The 16,076-nt window shown below is 44.9% G+C and overlaps 1 long non-coding RNA gene across 6 annotated transcripts in view; it reads left to right on the top strand.

Annotated features, from left to right (window-relative positions):
* The first annotated feature begins 455 nt into the window (after positions 1-455).
* LOC308471145 overlaps positions 456-16,076 on the top strand; it is a 75,409-nt gene continuing 59,788 nt past the window's right edge. For 5 of the 6 annotated variants that reach the window (XR_013982707.1, XR_013982708.1, XR_013982709.1 and 2 more), the window contains exons 1-2: positions 1,139-1,273; positions 13,667-13,797. This is a non-coding gene — a long non-coding RNA (uncharacterized lncRNA). Of the gene's footprint in view, positions 1,046-1,138; positions 1,274-13,666; positions 13,798-16,076 lie in introns of those variants that run through there. The other variant, XR_013982706.1, reaches the window with a different exon arrangement.

Below are 16,076 nucleotides of genomic sequence, written 5' to 3'. Positions count from 1 at the left end.
AACAAAATCAACCCCCATGTCTTCCAGGCTACCCATCACTATACTCACACACAAACCACATCACATGTCATGTCCTAGGAGAATTCACTATAAAGCAAGATTATTTGCTATATAGGAAATTAATCAAAGGGCATGCCTACATAGGAATGTCTTGAGGTCCTAGTGTGTACTTGGGAGGAAAGCCTGGGAGGTTGTGGGTTTTCCCTGTATAAGATGCTCTGCCTTCCTATGATCCCATTAGTTCAGAAGAGGATCATAAGGCTTGTAGCAATATGATGAGTGGATTGAGTACACCCAATAGGATGGGCAGGGGAAGGCAGGAAAATCTCTGTGCACACATTCCCTTGCCGTAAACATGGCCCTACATTTCTGAAGAGCCAAATGCAGAAACAAAATGCTCAATACCCAGGAAGCTTCTAAACTGTGTTTTCCACAAACATTACCAACCTAGATGTGAAGACGTTTCTGGGTTTTGCTTGTTTCAGTTTCACTGACAGGAACTGCTGCATTCAGTGGTAGCAGTCGCAGGCCGCCTCTCACCAGGTCACAGCAAATATACCCTGTTCATGTGCTCACGCATGTGTGCAGACAAACACCCCCCAATCCCTCCTTTCAGCCCCTGCTCTCACTTTTGATTCTCCGTTATTCTCTTTGTCTTGGTGGGACAACATCTGGTGTGTCCTCCCCTTCTCTACCCTGACAATATTTCCAACCACAAGAGCAAAACTTCCCTTGTCACAAAGCTGCCATAGTATTAGCAATCCCCTTTTTCCCAGGAAGCTGAGCCTTATGAGATCAGCTGCAAAACTTTGATCTCTCTCTCTCTCTCTCTCACACACACACACACATTTTCAGGGGTGAATTTCATTTACAACTTCCCCCCTCACTTGCGTACCCCGTGAACAAACACAGCATTCAGCTTCCCAACCATTATTCTAACACCTTTCTTTAAAAAGGGTTTCTATCTCAAGGTCTAGCCCTCTAGCAGCTGAATATTGCTCAAGATTATGAGTGACTTTGAGGAGATTACCTGGCATGTCCCAAGGTAAACAAAGCGGCAGAATCTCTGTTGGTCCTTTACTGGAAGAACATGGGGGATAAAAAAACTATTTGAGGGCTGAGGCCTCCCAAACAGCCCAGTTTTCTAATTCTACTTCCCTTCCTCGTCTTTCAACATGGTGCACGGCTAACACTTCCCTGAAGGTCAGCGCCAAATTGCTCCCATTTCAAAAGCCAGTGGCTGGCTGAGAAGGACAGCTGCTGGGAATTACAGGTAAATGGAGATTAATGTGTTTTCTCTGAGGCAAGGTTTTCCCCATTACACACTAGCGGCCTACTTTTATTCGGCCTTAGCAGCAGTCCCTCACGACACACCTTTTCGGTGTGAGGCCTGACATTTTCCCTCCTCTGTTCTTTTTTGTATTTAAAAGAAAGTGCCAAGAGAGTGAGGAAAAATATCCTACGTTAGGCTTATAACACAGGGGCGAGGAACCTCAGGCCCGGGGGCCAAATGGGCTCTCAAAACCCCTCTACTTGGCCCTCAAAATTCTCCTCACAACACACCCCTCTCCCCAGGCCACCATTTCACAATAGGGCCCTTTTTGGCACCTGAGGAGGACCCCAAAATGGCATCCCCCTCCTCACCAAAGAAGAAGGGCTGAGGTAAGGTCTATATCAGTAACAAGGCGGAAAAGAAAGATCAACATTAGGGATCTTCTCCCCGGTGAATCCTGCTGCCTGAGGCGTTTGCCTCAGCTTGCCTCTTGGTTGAGCTGGCCCTGGCAGGACACTCCAGGAGAAGCAAACGCCCACATTTTTCCAGGAGGAGATGCTACCCTGACACCCAATGCTGTCCTTCAGGAGACTCTGAGAACCATCATTCCCAATAAGGGCATTTTTCGTTTTAAAGAGGGAATTGAGAAAGTCAGAGAGGTGGGCCCATTTGGGCTGCTCCAAGCTGCAAGGGCGAAAGAGGCGTCATTTATCTACAGACAGTCCTGGATAATGACAGTGCCCTTTCGCAGGCCTTGGGGTGGCAGGCCGGTACTTGCTTACAGACCATTCCTCCGACTTAAATCAGCAGCAAAAGGCACAGACACAAGTCAAGAGGCCAGCTTTGTCCCCATATCCAAGCAGTAGCAACACCACTGCAGAACCTAGCAATGCCAGACATACTGTCACAGTTAATTCAAAGTGCTGTGTGTCATCGGCTGCCAGCATTTAACACATGGCCAGCAGATCAATTGATGCAAGATGAATAAATCAACACAAAGTTGATATCAACTATGGCAAAGTCCAGAAACTTATTTCAGTCTACCAGTACGCTCTGCAACTGACCTTGAGTTGCACTTCAAACAAAGGGACATCAAAGAGAAACTCCATTGTGAAACCCTAAATTGCATTTTATTAGGCAATTCGGTTCTGTTATCTGTTGCTTGAATCGAGATGAGCTGATTTTCATCATACTAAATGCGTCGATTACCAATGTTTGCTGTGAATCCTTAAGTTGCTGGCCTCTTGCCCAATTAGTCTGAACAGATGTGGTTGCATCTTCGTTTGTGCTTGGGCTGTATGTACAATGAATTTTGTGGTGTGTTCCGGGTAGAAGTTGTAGGGCGTTTGCAGTTTTCACCAGCGCTGCCTTGTTAATTGGTCACATAATTGTCTCTCTAATTGTCACTGCCTATCCTTTTTTGCATTTCATTCCCCCTGGTGTCCCTCCCTTACATACATACCTACCCAACTCATTGGCATCTGATGAAGCGAACTGTGATCCATGTAAACTGATGCCATAAGAAATTGTTAGTTTTTTAGGTGGCACAAGACTCTTAGTTTTGGGAGGGATTCCAGCATCACACAATCATCACGGCATGTAGCATTTTTTACTTAGTTTTTAACCTTTATCAGACAGGCATGGCCAAACTTGGCCCTCCAGTTGTTTTGGGACTACAATTCCCATCATTCCTGACCGCTGGTCCTGTTAGCTAGGGATGATGGGAGTTGTAGTCCCAAAACAGCTGGAGGGTCAAGTTTGGCCATCCTTGGAAGCAACGTTTTGTATTTTATCAGTTCCCCTAAAACTGATGGATACAATCCAGTGCCGGATTTACGTATAAGCTAAACAAGCTATAGTTTAGGGCTCCACTCTCTTGGGGGCCCCAAAAAAAATTAAAGGAAAGAAAACCTGGATGTGCATTTCCAAAATATAAGATAAAATAAAATAAAATCCTACATACAGCAACAGTGGTTTGTGTTGTGTTGTGTAGGCTCCTATGATGTAAGTAATGGGCTAGCCTGCTCCCTAAAATATCACTGGCATATATTCAACACAAAAAGCAGTGACAATTTGTTGTTGACAAAGGACAGCTAGACATATAAAGGGCCCCATTACCTTCAGTAGCTTAGGGCCTCATCAAACCTAAATCCGGCCCTGATACAATCTAAAAAAAAATTAGCTGCAGATGAAGCCTAAACTGGATGTGACTTTTCCCTGCTCTAATGTGGTTCTGTTTTTTACTTCATGTGCAATTCTTAAAGATAGCTTAAAAAAAAAAGAGCTGTGTATGCAAGTCAATTAAGTACTTGATTTAGCTGAGAGGAGATCTTGGGGGGGGGGCGCAATTTAAATAAGTCTGCAATGCTAATGGGGATATTGTAAGTTACTCAACACAGCCCTCCCGCTTGCAGTAGGGTATATTACAGTGAACCGCACTGCAGGGATGTTGTATCCTGCTGCCTCAGTTCAACTTGCAGTGTGGGGATAGAAGCAATGGATAACACCCTCTGTATTTCTGCCTAACATCCAACCTGAAACAGAGTCCTAATACCTCTGAACAGCACAGAAATCACATAAAGCCTTGCCTACACTGCAGGGCAGTAGTAGGTCTTGCTGTACTTGGGGATAATTCACTTTGGAATTCCATTGGAAGGGTTGTTTTGTAATAACCACACTAAATAAGAACTTAGAAGAGCAGGAACTCTCTGTTGGGGGTGTGTGTGGATGCACTGGTGTCCAAGCCCAGCAATATTAAGGACCCCCCCCCCCTGATTTCTATGGGCAGTTATTGACATCTTTTCCTGGGGATATTTAAAAACAGCTTCTTACTGTGAACTAGGAAGCGCCCTATCCTGACGATGAGAGGGATCTGTCCAGCCCATTTATATTTATATTGCTTCTAATTTTCTAGACACTCCATTCCATCTCCTCCACCCCAGTTTTTAACCTCCCTCTCCAACAGTCAAGTTGGCATTAACGGACACTGAGCATGCTTAGCCATCATGGGGACGTTTTCAGGTCCTTCCCCCTCTAACTCCCATCTACTTCTGCAAACTACCCCAGGTTTGCCAAGACCTCCTTCCTTGTGGGTGGGCATTGCTGATTTGGCTCTGTTAACTGTGGGCCCTCATCCCTGAAGATTAGAAATAGAACGTGAGATGGTGTCAACTGGTGTTTTGCTAGACTACTCCATTACTTCGAATCGCCCGTCTCCCTGTTTTCGTGGAAGCCTTGTGGATGCGGAAGGTCTGAGCCGTTTAATGCTGGAAAGTGAATGGAATGTCTTTGTCTGGAAAGAAAGGGGGTGGGATTAGGACACCCACCCACCCCCAATTCCGAGGTGTTGTTGATCCTCAAAGGTCTACCTTCCACCACCTCAGGTCTTTCTCGAGGGAAGAGATTCTCCATGTTATGTATCTTTGCACATGTAAGGGTGGTTTAGGATCACAACTCTCAGTGAAGCAAAGGTTGCGAGGGGGGCTGTAACGAATAGGTACCTTGTTATCTGAAACTGAAAATGTACTCTGGAGAGAGGAGAAGATAATAAATAATAATAATAATAATAAGGAAAGAAGAGGTGTCAGAATGCAGAGATGGCTGGCAGGGTGAGGTGGAGGAGAGGGATCATAGAATTGCAGAACTATGTTGATAAAACTTGTTAGTGAGGGACAATTGGATTAGTGGTGGCATTCTGGCTATGAAGTCCTTTGGATAGTGGGAAAGGAGTGTGTGTGTGTGTGCGTGCGAACAATAATCTTGTTCTCTCTCCCCCCCACTTCATGGTCAAAAGAAGGCCCCATAGCCAAAACATCAGCCCTTCTAATCTTTTCTTTTCTCTACGCCCCCCCTACCCCACCCGCAACATGTGCTTTATTAACCCCCTTTTCTCATTTAACTGCTTTGAATAGCTCAGTGGGTAGCATCCTTCTTAGAAAGTGAAGACTGGGCTCGCTGGTGGGGGTGTGTGGGCGGCGGCAGGATTGGGGGGGGGAGAGAGAGAGAGCTTCCTTGGAGATGAGATGTCAGAAGAGAAATGCAGACAAACCCCCAGCCCCGGCCTAGAGAAAGAAAAGCCCCCTCTGTAATCCTGTCTGCAGTGTCCTCATGACCACAGGCTCCAAGGTAGCCAGGAATTCCAGGTCCCCCTTTTGAGGGAAGACAAATGGTGAGATTTGGAAGAACCGGGTCACTGGGGCAGCTCCTTCTAAGCTCGGCAGGCATGGAAGGGATATTTTCTTTTTTAAAAAAAGTAATCTCACTGCTGCGTTTTGCTAGTAAACTAAATTAGAGGGAGGAATGAAAGGGCCCCTTGGATACGCTCCAGGCAGCGCAAAGAGGAGAGGGCTTGCATGTTTGAGGTCACACTTAAGCTTGGGCGAGTTTGTTTATTTATATTTAAATGTAATGGTTGCTTTGTGGCCACAGGGGCTCTCAAAAGAGGCTTACAATAATAATAATAATTTAAAAAGCAACAGTAGAAGTATCATGAAGCTAATTCCTTAAAGGCAATGCACAATTGTGTAGAGTCCATGGGAAAACTACCTTATATATATCCAGTCCATCTAGCCCAATACTGTTGACTCAGACTGGCAGCAGCTCTCCAGGCTGAGGTCTTTTACATCATCTATATTTCCTTTTCAACCAGGCTTTGGGCTGATTAATATTCTATCCTTTTAAATTAAGGTTACCAGAAGTCCCCGTTTCCTGGGGACAGTCCCCGGATTTACAAATCAGTCCCCATACAAAATCCATTGAAGTTGAAAAGTGTCCCCGGATTCATTGAAAAAAATCTGGTAACCTTATTTTAAATGTGTCTGTGGGAAGGAGGGGAGTTGTAGTTATGCTGTTTTGTTGTTGTTTTTGTCCTGTATTTTATTGTGTGAGCAGCCCTGATATCTTAGGATGAAGGGCAGTATTTAAATCTAATAAACAAAATAAAAATAAAATCTACTAGCTAATTTCTCCCAGTAAGGAGACTGAGGAGCATTTTACCACAGGTGATCCCAAAATGAGTGATAAATGGTTCATCTGTGCACCCCCACCCCGTAAACATTTTACTCCTGGCATGGCAGTTTTGTTCCAAACAGAAAATAAGTCTCTACAAAAATAAGGCTATAGATGGGGCTCTCCACATCTTTATTGCTCTTTCGTTTGACAACTGCACACACACACACACAGAGAGAGAGGTCTGGTTCACACATCACATTCAGCAATCATTAATATAAACTATGGTTTAAGATAAACACACAGTGTGCGTGACTTCTCCCCTGCTCCTCACCATGGTCCGCTTAGCGTTACATCCAAATCCAGGTTCATGCTTTGTTCCCCCCCCCCCAAAAAAAAACCAACTATGAGCAGTAAGCCGAGAACAAACCTTGGCTGTGTGTTGCCTGGTGACCAACAAACCACAAGCTTGGGTTTGTTTTCAGGTGGCAGCAGCAGCAGCAGAGGAGGAGCTAAGTGCATGCTATTTCAGCCAGAAGCGGTTTAGTCATGCTGGCCACATAACCCGGGAAAGCTATCTGCGCACAAACGCTGGCTCCCTCATAGATGAGCACCACACCCCATAGTCAAATTTGACTGGACATAACCTATTTTACCTAATTCAGCAGCATGCATGTTTACGTTAAATCGTAGTATATTTTAACTATGTTTTAATACAATGTGCAAAATGCCTTCGTTCATTCTGCAGTTCCCCATTCTTCAGTTCAGACTGGGCAAAACCAGAACCACCTAAGACATACCATTGGGGTGGAGAACCTCAGGCTTGGGGGCAGAATGTGGCCCTCAAGGCCTTTCCTTCTGGCCCTTGGGACTCTTCCCAAGCTACACACCCTCTCCCTAGGCCACACACCGCACCAGCTCTGCTTTGTACCCTCCTTAAGTATTTTTTCCCCCTGGATGAAATGTGTCCTTGAACTTTGATATTGCTTCCTGTTTGCCTGATTGGAGGCCGTGCGAGTGTGTGTAGAAAACTCATATTCTGTACAAAGGGAAAAGTCACATTTGCTGCCCCACCCAATTTTGCTCTAGGCCTCTAGGCCTCGCCCCCTACTGATTTGTGCCACCCACGCCCCAGCAGGCTGCTTAGATCCCACCTGCCTGTATGGCAGGGTGCATGCCATTTTCTAGTTATTATAATCTTTACAACTACCGTGCTCCTTAAGGCAGCACTGTTGTCTCTCATATTGCAGGTGGTGTGTGTGTGTTTGTATGTATGTATGTGTAAAATAGGGTTGCCATACGTCTGGGACTTTCCAGCCATGTCCTCTTTTGTGGGCCCTACACGCCCATCTAGGGGGGATTTTACATTTTAAAGCAAATGTCCTGGATTTGGGTTTTGTTTTTTTTTAAATGTGCATGGGTGGCTCTGGCACGGATGACCCAGGCTCTGGCATGGGCAGCTTGGGCTTGGCAGCGGAGGGGCTATCAGGTGATTGCCCTCGAAAAGCACAACCACTTTTTGTGTGTGGATTTTTACCTCTTGAAATATGGCAACCCTAAAACATGGTGGAGTATGGCTTGCCTAAGAGTTTGTGGCAGAGGTTACCAGAGACTCCCTGATTCATCGCTTACTCACTTAGGCACTATGAAGCACTAACTGTTGCAATTTCACCCCCTCGTCACCCGATTACTGAACACTTAGAATCATAGAATTGTAGAGTTGGAAGGGACCCCAAGGGTAATCGTAAATCCAACCCCCTGAAATGCAGGAATCTCAGCTAAAGCATCCCTGGCGGATGGCCACCCAACCTCTGTTTAAAAACCTCCAAGGAAGAAGAAGTCCACCATCTCTGTCAAGCAGCTTTTACGGCTCGACAGTAAGAGTCGAACACATCTTGCAAATGTGAACCAATTCTACATTAAAGCACCAGCTGGAATGTGCTTCCCTGGATGGGTGTGTGTAGTGTTAGTGGAGGGGTAGTACCTCTGGTGGGGGACACCTTCTTGGGTACTTTGTCCACCTTTGGTCCCCACTGTACTCAGCTCTAACCTGCTCCCTTCTGTGGATTGAGTGGACAAGATTCAATTGGGGCTCAAGTGGGCCGAAAGGTCAAGAAGGCGGTTTCTGCACATGCTGTAGTGAGGGGCAGATGGTGTTCATCAACCTGGGAAGGCAGCCCACCTAGGAAAACTCTGACCCTAAATCTCCGCTGGCTTGTGGGATATCTTCTGGAGAATAAAAGGCTAAAGAGTAAACCCTTACAGAAATCCAGAGTGGAGTCCCTAGGCAGTTGGATGGTGCCTTGTACACCTCTTTCCAGAAACTCCTGCAGCCATGTTGGTGCCAAACATATTTTTCTGCTTTCCTTTGGACCACGTCAGTGAGGCCGAGAAGGATGGGGGGGGGGTCCTGTTGTCTGGGCAGCCCAGGACCTCCATATGCACTGCCCTGGTTTGTGCCCCGGAGCGCTCACTTTGGTGCTGCTAATGCAGCAGTTTGACCTCACCTCCAGAGGTGCACTCCATTGTCTCTTGAGACAGATGGATGCCAATAACCCTGTGTGTTTGCATGTGTGTCTTAAAAAGCAGAGACATCACTTTGCCGACAAAGGTCTATATAGTTAAAGCTATGGTTTTCCCAGTAGTCATGTATGGAAGTGTGAGCTGGACCATAAAGAAGGCTGATCGCTGAAGAATTGATGCTTTTGAATTATGGTGCTGGAGGAGACTCTTGAGAGTCCCATGGACTGCAAGATCAAACCTATCCATTCTGAAGGAAATCAGCCCTGAGTGCTCACTGGAAGGACAGATCCTGAAGCTGAGGCTCCAATACTTTGGCCACCTCATGAGAAGAGAAGACTCCCTGGAAAAGACCCTGATGTTGGGAAAGATTGAGGGCACAAGGAGAAGGGGACGACAGAGGATGAGATGGTTGGACAGTGTTCTTGAAGCTACCAGCATGAGTTTGACCAAACTGTGGGAGGCAGTGGAAGACAGGAGTGCCTGGCGTGCTCTGGTCCTTGGGGTCACAAAGAGTCGGACACGACTAAACGACTAAACAACAACAACAGAAATAGCTGTGTGTAGAAATCGCATTCATGGCTATTCATCCAGTTTTGCTTCTTGCCCTACCTTCCATTGGCGTGTGACCCGTGGAGGAATGCAACTGTTGGGTGGGAAAAGGTTCCCCACCCCTGTCTCAAATAAAGGGGGAGAGCTATCCATTGTGGAAGAGCAGAAACTACGGCAAACGAAACTGTGAGCTCTTTGGCCGGTTCAGCCAATCCACAGCACCAGATCGCCACAGCTGACTTCAAGGCAGTCAACCTGGCCTTTGGCGTATTGTGCCTGCCAGTGATTTATAGATTGTGCTGCTTGAAAGCAACAGCATGCACAGCCTCTCCATCATTCCAAGCTACCTCACGCCATTGTAAACAACTGTTTCGGCAGCATTTCTACTCATTTCCCTAAAAGCTTCTGCAGAGGGCCTTTGCCAGGCATTGTGTGGAGTAAACTCAATTAATTAGTTCATCCTAGGTCTGGGGTTTCAGCCAGAGAAGCAAGTAGTACGAGACCACACAGAATCCCCTCCTAGGAATAAAATCAATTTCCTTTATACATTAAAAAAAAAAAAGATGATTAAAATTCTGTCTGCTTTAATTCACCAGGATGATTCAATTGTCTCTGCCATGTAGTTCCAGTGGGAGTTTTAGCAAATGATTACAAATAAATGACCAGCCGAAGCACAATTCTTGGACAAGCAACATTTCTCGAATTGCTCCTCCCTAGACAATCATGAGGGAAAACATGGAGAAATTCTGTGGCATGGGAAACATGGTGGGCGAGAAGGAAAAGAGGACCGGACACAGAGGAGCTGTTGAATTAAGCCACTTTGCCCATTCAGGGAGAAGAGGACCCGTCCCCGGTGCCATTTGTGTGAGGAGGTTTCTATTGCAAATGAGCAGGAGCCATTGGCAAGGGCCCGTTTAATTTGATCGCAGTTCATGGCAGACTGAGAACAAAGGAAGCGACCGAGGCAATAATTGCCTCCTGGTGGGGAGCTGGAGAGTTTAAACTTGGTTGGCACTTGCACTTCGAATCAGACCACTCTTCCATTGGCCCTGCCAAGCCCACAATAGGCCAGGTAACAAAGATTGTGGTGGTGGGAAGCAGGGGATGCTTTCAAAGTCACACACAACATGTTAGCACAGCCTGGGCGAATTGGAGGAGACTCTCGCATGGAGGTTTAGGGAGGGAAGTCTACTCTTTATCACATTTGAAGTACAGCACAAATGTACTTGGTCCATGACCTTTGGGTAATCTAAACCCTTGCCCAGCTTCTCATGAATGACGTCACACATTTTCTCCTACATAGAGATGATCGGCATATAGGAATAATGTTTACCTGTATTTTTATTTCATTCCTCTTCCTATGTTTTTAGCTGTTCTTATTTTATCTGTAAGCTGCCTTGAGTCCCTCTCAGGGAAAAGGGCTGGGGTAAAATATTATTATTATTATTATTATTATTATTATTATTATTAGCAGCATTCATATGAAGCTGCACTAAAGAAAGGCAGAGAGCATGAAGAGGGGCTGCAAGGGAAATTTTCTAGTGATTTATTTTTCTGTGAAAGATTTTCCGTTTCACAAGCTCATTTGCAACAATGAATGGATGCCAATTGCCAAATGCAATATTGGGCAAGCTTGGCAGTGTCAAGGTTGTTGTTTTGCTTTGTTTACTAAATACAAGTGCAGTAAACATGCCAAATAAGTTCATTCTCTAGGGCATAGGAAAATGTTGCACTGCAAACTTACTTTTTTCTTCTTCTGCAATTGCCACATGCATAAGTGCCTAAAATTGCAAATTTCCATTTTGAATTTTCCAATTCAAAATTTCCCAGGTAACCTATATAACCGAAAGCACAGTGCTTACGACCCTTAGAGCAAAACCTGAAACAGTGGTGGTACCTGGAGTACTGGGTCTGGATTTTGGAACTGAGGTTCAAATTCTTGCTCTGTCATGCTTAGCCTGGGAAAATTTGCAGCCAGAACTTGTGTACAGTGGTACCTCGGGTTAAGAACTTAATTCGTACCGGAGGTCCGTTCTTAACCTGAAACTGTTCTTAACCTGAAGCACCACTTTAGCTAATGGGGCCTCCAGCTGCCGCTGCGCTGCTGCTGCACGATTTCTGTTCTCATCCTGAAGCAAAGTTCTTAACCCGAGGTACAATTTCTGGGTTAGCAGAGTCTGTAACCTGAAGCGTATGTAACCTGAGGTACCACTGTACTGAGAAGGCAAAAAGTGACTGCAAAACAATCAATCAGGCAGCTTAATATGTTCTGAAATGTTAATATGTTTTGAAATTTATTCTATTTTAATAAAAGTGATTTTGTAAAATATCATTTTTATAAACTAAAATTAACGGCCAAATTCATGTCAGTTATCCCAGTGAGGAATTCAGTGTAGGGCTATGGCAATTGTTCCATCAGCACAAGTCGTTCAGATGCACCCCTCCCCCTGTGTGCTGTTCTGGGGGTTGTTCTACCCCTTCCAACCCAACTTTGGGGGTCATGGGGGAGAAGGGAAAGCTCTGTTGTGCCAGCAAGCACCCTTGTGCAAAAACATCTGCTAGTGGGGCTACTTAGTTGAATTCTGTCCTTTGTACTCAGTTATCAGAACACTGGAATACCCAATTGTACCTTTACTTCTTAGTGAGCCATTGGGCAGACGACTGTCTGCATGCTTTTGATACCTCCAGGAGTAGAGACTTACTTTTAAAAGGAAAGTGATATTTCAGAGGGTAATATTCCAGAGGGGACTAGACTGCTAGATTTCCCCCTCATGCTTACAACCTGGCCCTTGGGCAACAGGATGTTTTAGTCTGAACTACCTCATGGCGTTATGAGGTAAACTGACATAATTGTGCAAAGTCCTTGGGAAGGAAGGAGTAGGATGGAACAAATATATAAAATGTAAGAGAGAGATATCATAAAATAAATAAGCACTAAAAAAATCTGTATTTACCAAGTTTGTATTTGTACCAAGTTTGTAAATACCAAAATCTGTATTTACCCCTCAAGTTTGAATTCATGTGATTGAACTGAGGCAATACTGACCCTACTATGCTAACTTGAGTAATCCTTCCAGACTATAACTGAGGTTTACATGTGGTCTCCCCCAGCTGTATTGAGAGGTAAGTTTCTAAGCTTCTAGCAGTGTAGTGAGCCATACATTCCCAAGTGACTCATTAGAAGTCAAGGGATTTGGGCTAGGTTCAAGGTTTTGGGGGGCCTTGGGTAAGAGATCACCAGTAGGTGTTCTTAACCAGCAATTTATCTTAGAATATCGATGTCTCTACCATTTTTCCCAGGCTCATGTTCGTTTTTCTAAGAATTCTAACTGTGCGCGCGCCTACATTACATGACCCACCCCACATGTCCATAAACGTTTGGAGGGAGCAGGTTGTGACCACTGGCCATACCTCCTGCCAGGAATGGAAGGGAGGAAAGCACACACACACAAGCAACATTTTTATTGAACTCAGTGTGTTTCAAACTGATTTCTTCATCAGTGTCTCCCTCATATGCAAGTCATATGCACACTGCCACCAAATGCACAACCAGCAGCTGTTACGGCTGGAGCATGCATTAGACCTATTTCCCCCATTTAAGTCGTGATTAAACAACAAGCAAAATACAAACTCACACCGCACAATCCAGCAGCCCCAAAACAAAACAGCTCCAATCAAATCAGCCTCCAAATGACTCCCGGACGAGGAGAGTCTTGTTGATTTCAGACAGAGTCCTGATGACCATGGAGACTGTCATTCCAGAGACCAGGGGCACCTGTCATAAAAAGCCCTGCTTTTAGCTGCTATTGATTTCCAGGGTTGGCACAAAATATTTTGTAGCCTGAGGCAGGACATCAAATAGCGCCCCATCTTCCCAAGTCAAGTTGCATAGTCATTCTGGCCCTTGAGGCCGAAAATCCAACAAGCCCTTTGCCTGTTTGTTCCCTGGCGGTAAAAATATGACAGTAACAAATAACTCACCATTTGCTGCCCTTTCGTGACACCCAAAATTGGCTGCCTGCAGCAGACACCTCACACTGCCTAGTGCTAAGTGCTGGGTCTGGTGATCTCACCATACTTAGTGAGCAGAGCCTGATTAGAGGATTTCAACCAGCATGGAGGTTCCTACAGTGGGAGGTGGTCTTGGAGATAGGCTGGCCCCTCGCCTGGAGGGCTCTAAAAAAAAATCCACCCCAGCACACCGGCATGGACCTGGATGCTAACAGAAAACCAGGTCAGGTGCTACAGACCTGGTTGGAGATGTTTTCAAGGAATGGAGCCATCAAATCCAAAGTCGGATTACAAGAGACTCAGTTGTAAGGTTTCGTTTGATAGAGATGTTCATTTTCTCCTGTACCCCCCTTTTTTTTACAGTGCAAGAGAATTATGGACGGCCTCTACATTCGAGTCACGTCCATATGAGGAACCGGACTGTCTCTATACCTGGCAGCAGCCGCCTTGAGCAGAGTTCAACCTCACTGGCATCTCCTGAGAACAGTGAAAAGGTACAATGGAGCTTTGTGGTTTTGTCTTGCTTACATTGGATTCACAGGGGGCCTCCATTATTTATTTAATGTATTATATTAGACTTGCAGTATTTGAAATTTCACAAAAGCACACTAGAAAACTACCAGTTTCCTTTTATTTAGTTGCTATTTGAGGTTTTAAAGATCTGTCTGAAAAGGTTAAAAAAAATGAGAAAATGAAAGTGTAACCCACAGACATTGAAATTTGTTATTTAATCCGTAGTCTACCTCTCTGCCTTGAACTCTAATCAAGGTGTTTCACACAGAAAGGAAGCAACTAAAACTCCTCACTCCAAGAATTAAAATCCTCGTAGTGTTCGTGTGTACTGTTCTTATTTTGAGATGTAGAGTTGAGAGATGTTTTCGAAGCATCCCAGGCACAACCTGGAACAATTTTCAGTGGAGAACAAAGTGCAGAGCCAGCAGGTTCAAGAGAGGCAGGCAATTTGAGGCCCTGTTGAATTTGCTTTGAAGTCTTTGGAAGGTGCTATAACACCAAGAGCTATTATTATGTTAATGTACTGTGGACCAGATTCTGCAGGCTGTTCCATAAACCATCATCCTCAGCATTCCATCCCCTGTTCCCTGAAGGTCATAACCCTGACACCTGGTTTATGACCCTTAAAACTGAAGACTCCTCTTCCCTGTACATATGCCTCACGATCAGAGGTAGGTCAGAGTCGGAAGGACAATTTGCAGCTTGAGTGTTTTGCAAGGATGCAAATTGCGTTATGAATCTCAGAAATGCAAATGGTGGAGTTTTCTCATTAGCTGCTGTGAGTGGGGGAAAAGGAGATGGAGAATGTGTAGGTCATACAAACCTCAAAGGTTTATTTGTCCATGACGCTAATTCACTTCTGGGCTGTTTGCCTAATGCAGTCTTCTCTCACTCCCAAGGATATTGCTACCTATCTGCAACTGGTCCCAAGGATATTGTGAAGTACTTAAACTGCTGGAAACGACCAGCAAGGATTGGTGCAACCTATTGGTTACTTGTTCAATTAAAACATCTCAAAAATGAAAGCTACTGAGAATGTGTTACGGTGATTAAACTAGATCTGAACTGGTAATCTTAATTTTACTTTGGAACACTTATAAAGCAAAACAACTAGCTACTAGTTTGGGTCTTTGAGGTCATAGCCCTTTGTTCTCTTAAGTCCGAAGGTGCATCGAGTTCCAGGTTATTTGATTACGTTGCATTTTGTACCCTTCTTTCCCCTTCTTATACTGGCTAACATCAATAAAAAGCAAAATAGCTAATCAACAACAAAATAATCCAAATAAAACAGGGGAAAAAATCAAAGTGGCAGATAAAAAGATCAGTAAACAAACAACCAATTGGAAAAATCTTGCACAAGACAGGCTTGCCGGATGATCTCAAAGTTCAGACTGATTAATGTAGGGGGATTTTGCCCTTTGGATAACTTGGCCCCAAGCTGTTTGGGGCTTTAAAGGTAATAACCTCCCTCACCTTAAATTGCATAAGGAAATCAGCCTACAGCTAAGCAGTAGACATAACAAGGAAGCAACATGATCCTTAATGGCAACATAGCACAACAACGGAAATTTCTGAATGGTCTTCAAGGGCAGCCTCGCAAAGAGAGCTTGACAGTAGTCCAGCAAGAGGCCTAGCATGGTGTAATGGTTTACAGTGCTTCACAAGGACCTAACCTAAGCATAGGCCCTTGTAGCCACTGCGACAACTTGAGCAAAGCTAAATCAAGGAACATCCCCCCAAATCTGATCTTTTGAGAGATTTCTTACTTAATGCGCAGTAGTCCAGTGAATTAAAAGATGTTACACCTCCTATCACACCCAGTCTTGTACTTAAGGTGCTGTTGTTAGATTGGACCCCAGATGATGGAATGGTTGTTTTTGTGACAAGGTAAACAATAATTTAATTTAGATTCCTGGTCTAAAATTGAGGTTTAGATCCTGGGTTCAGTTATGCAACCACCACGTACGGTACTGAGTTTAGTTCTGGGGGCAAACATAGATGATGGGAATGGAGGCTGGTCCATTAGGGCAAATGGGGGCTTGCCCTACTAAGCTGTCAGCTGCCAGCTGTCCCTACCCTCAGCCTAATCCCTTAGTTACAAAGCAGTCTGGGTTGGAGGTTGATAGCTTCCTTCTCCTTTGTCTCAGTGTTGCCCTTGTAGCACTCAGCATGGAGAGGATGGGGTGAAAAATAGAATTAGTTGGCTCTATATATCACTGGCTCTGGCTGTTGGCGAACCCGGCTTCCACCATACCAATCA

The sequence above is a fragment of the Podarcis pityusensis genome (assembly GCF_964106645.2).
Source record: "Podarcis pityusensis genome assembly, chromosome: 2".
Lineage (NCBI taxonomy): Eukaryota > Metazoa > Chordata > Lepidosauria > Squamata > Lacertidae > Podarcis > Podarcis pityusensis.
This window is presented reverse-complemented; position numbering and strand designations above follow the sequence as displayed.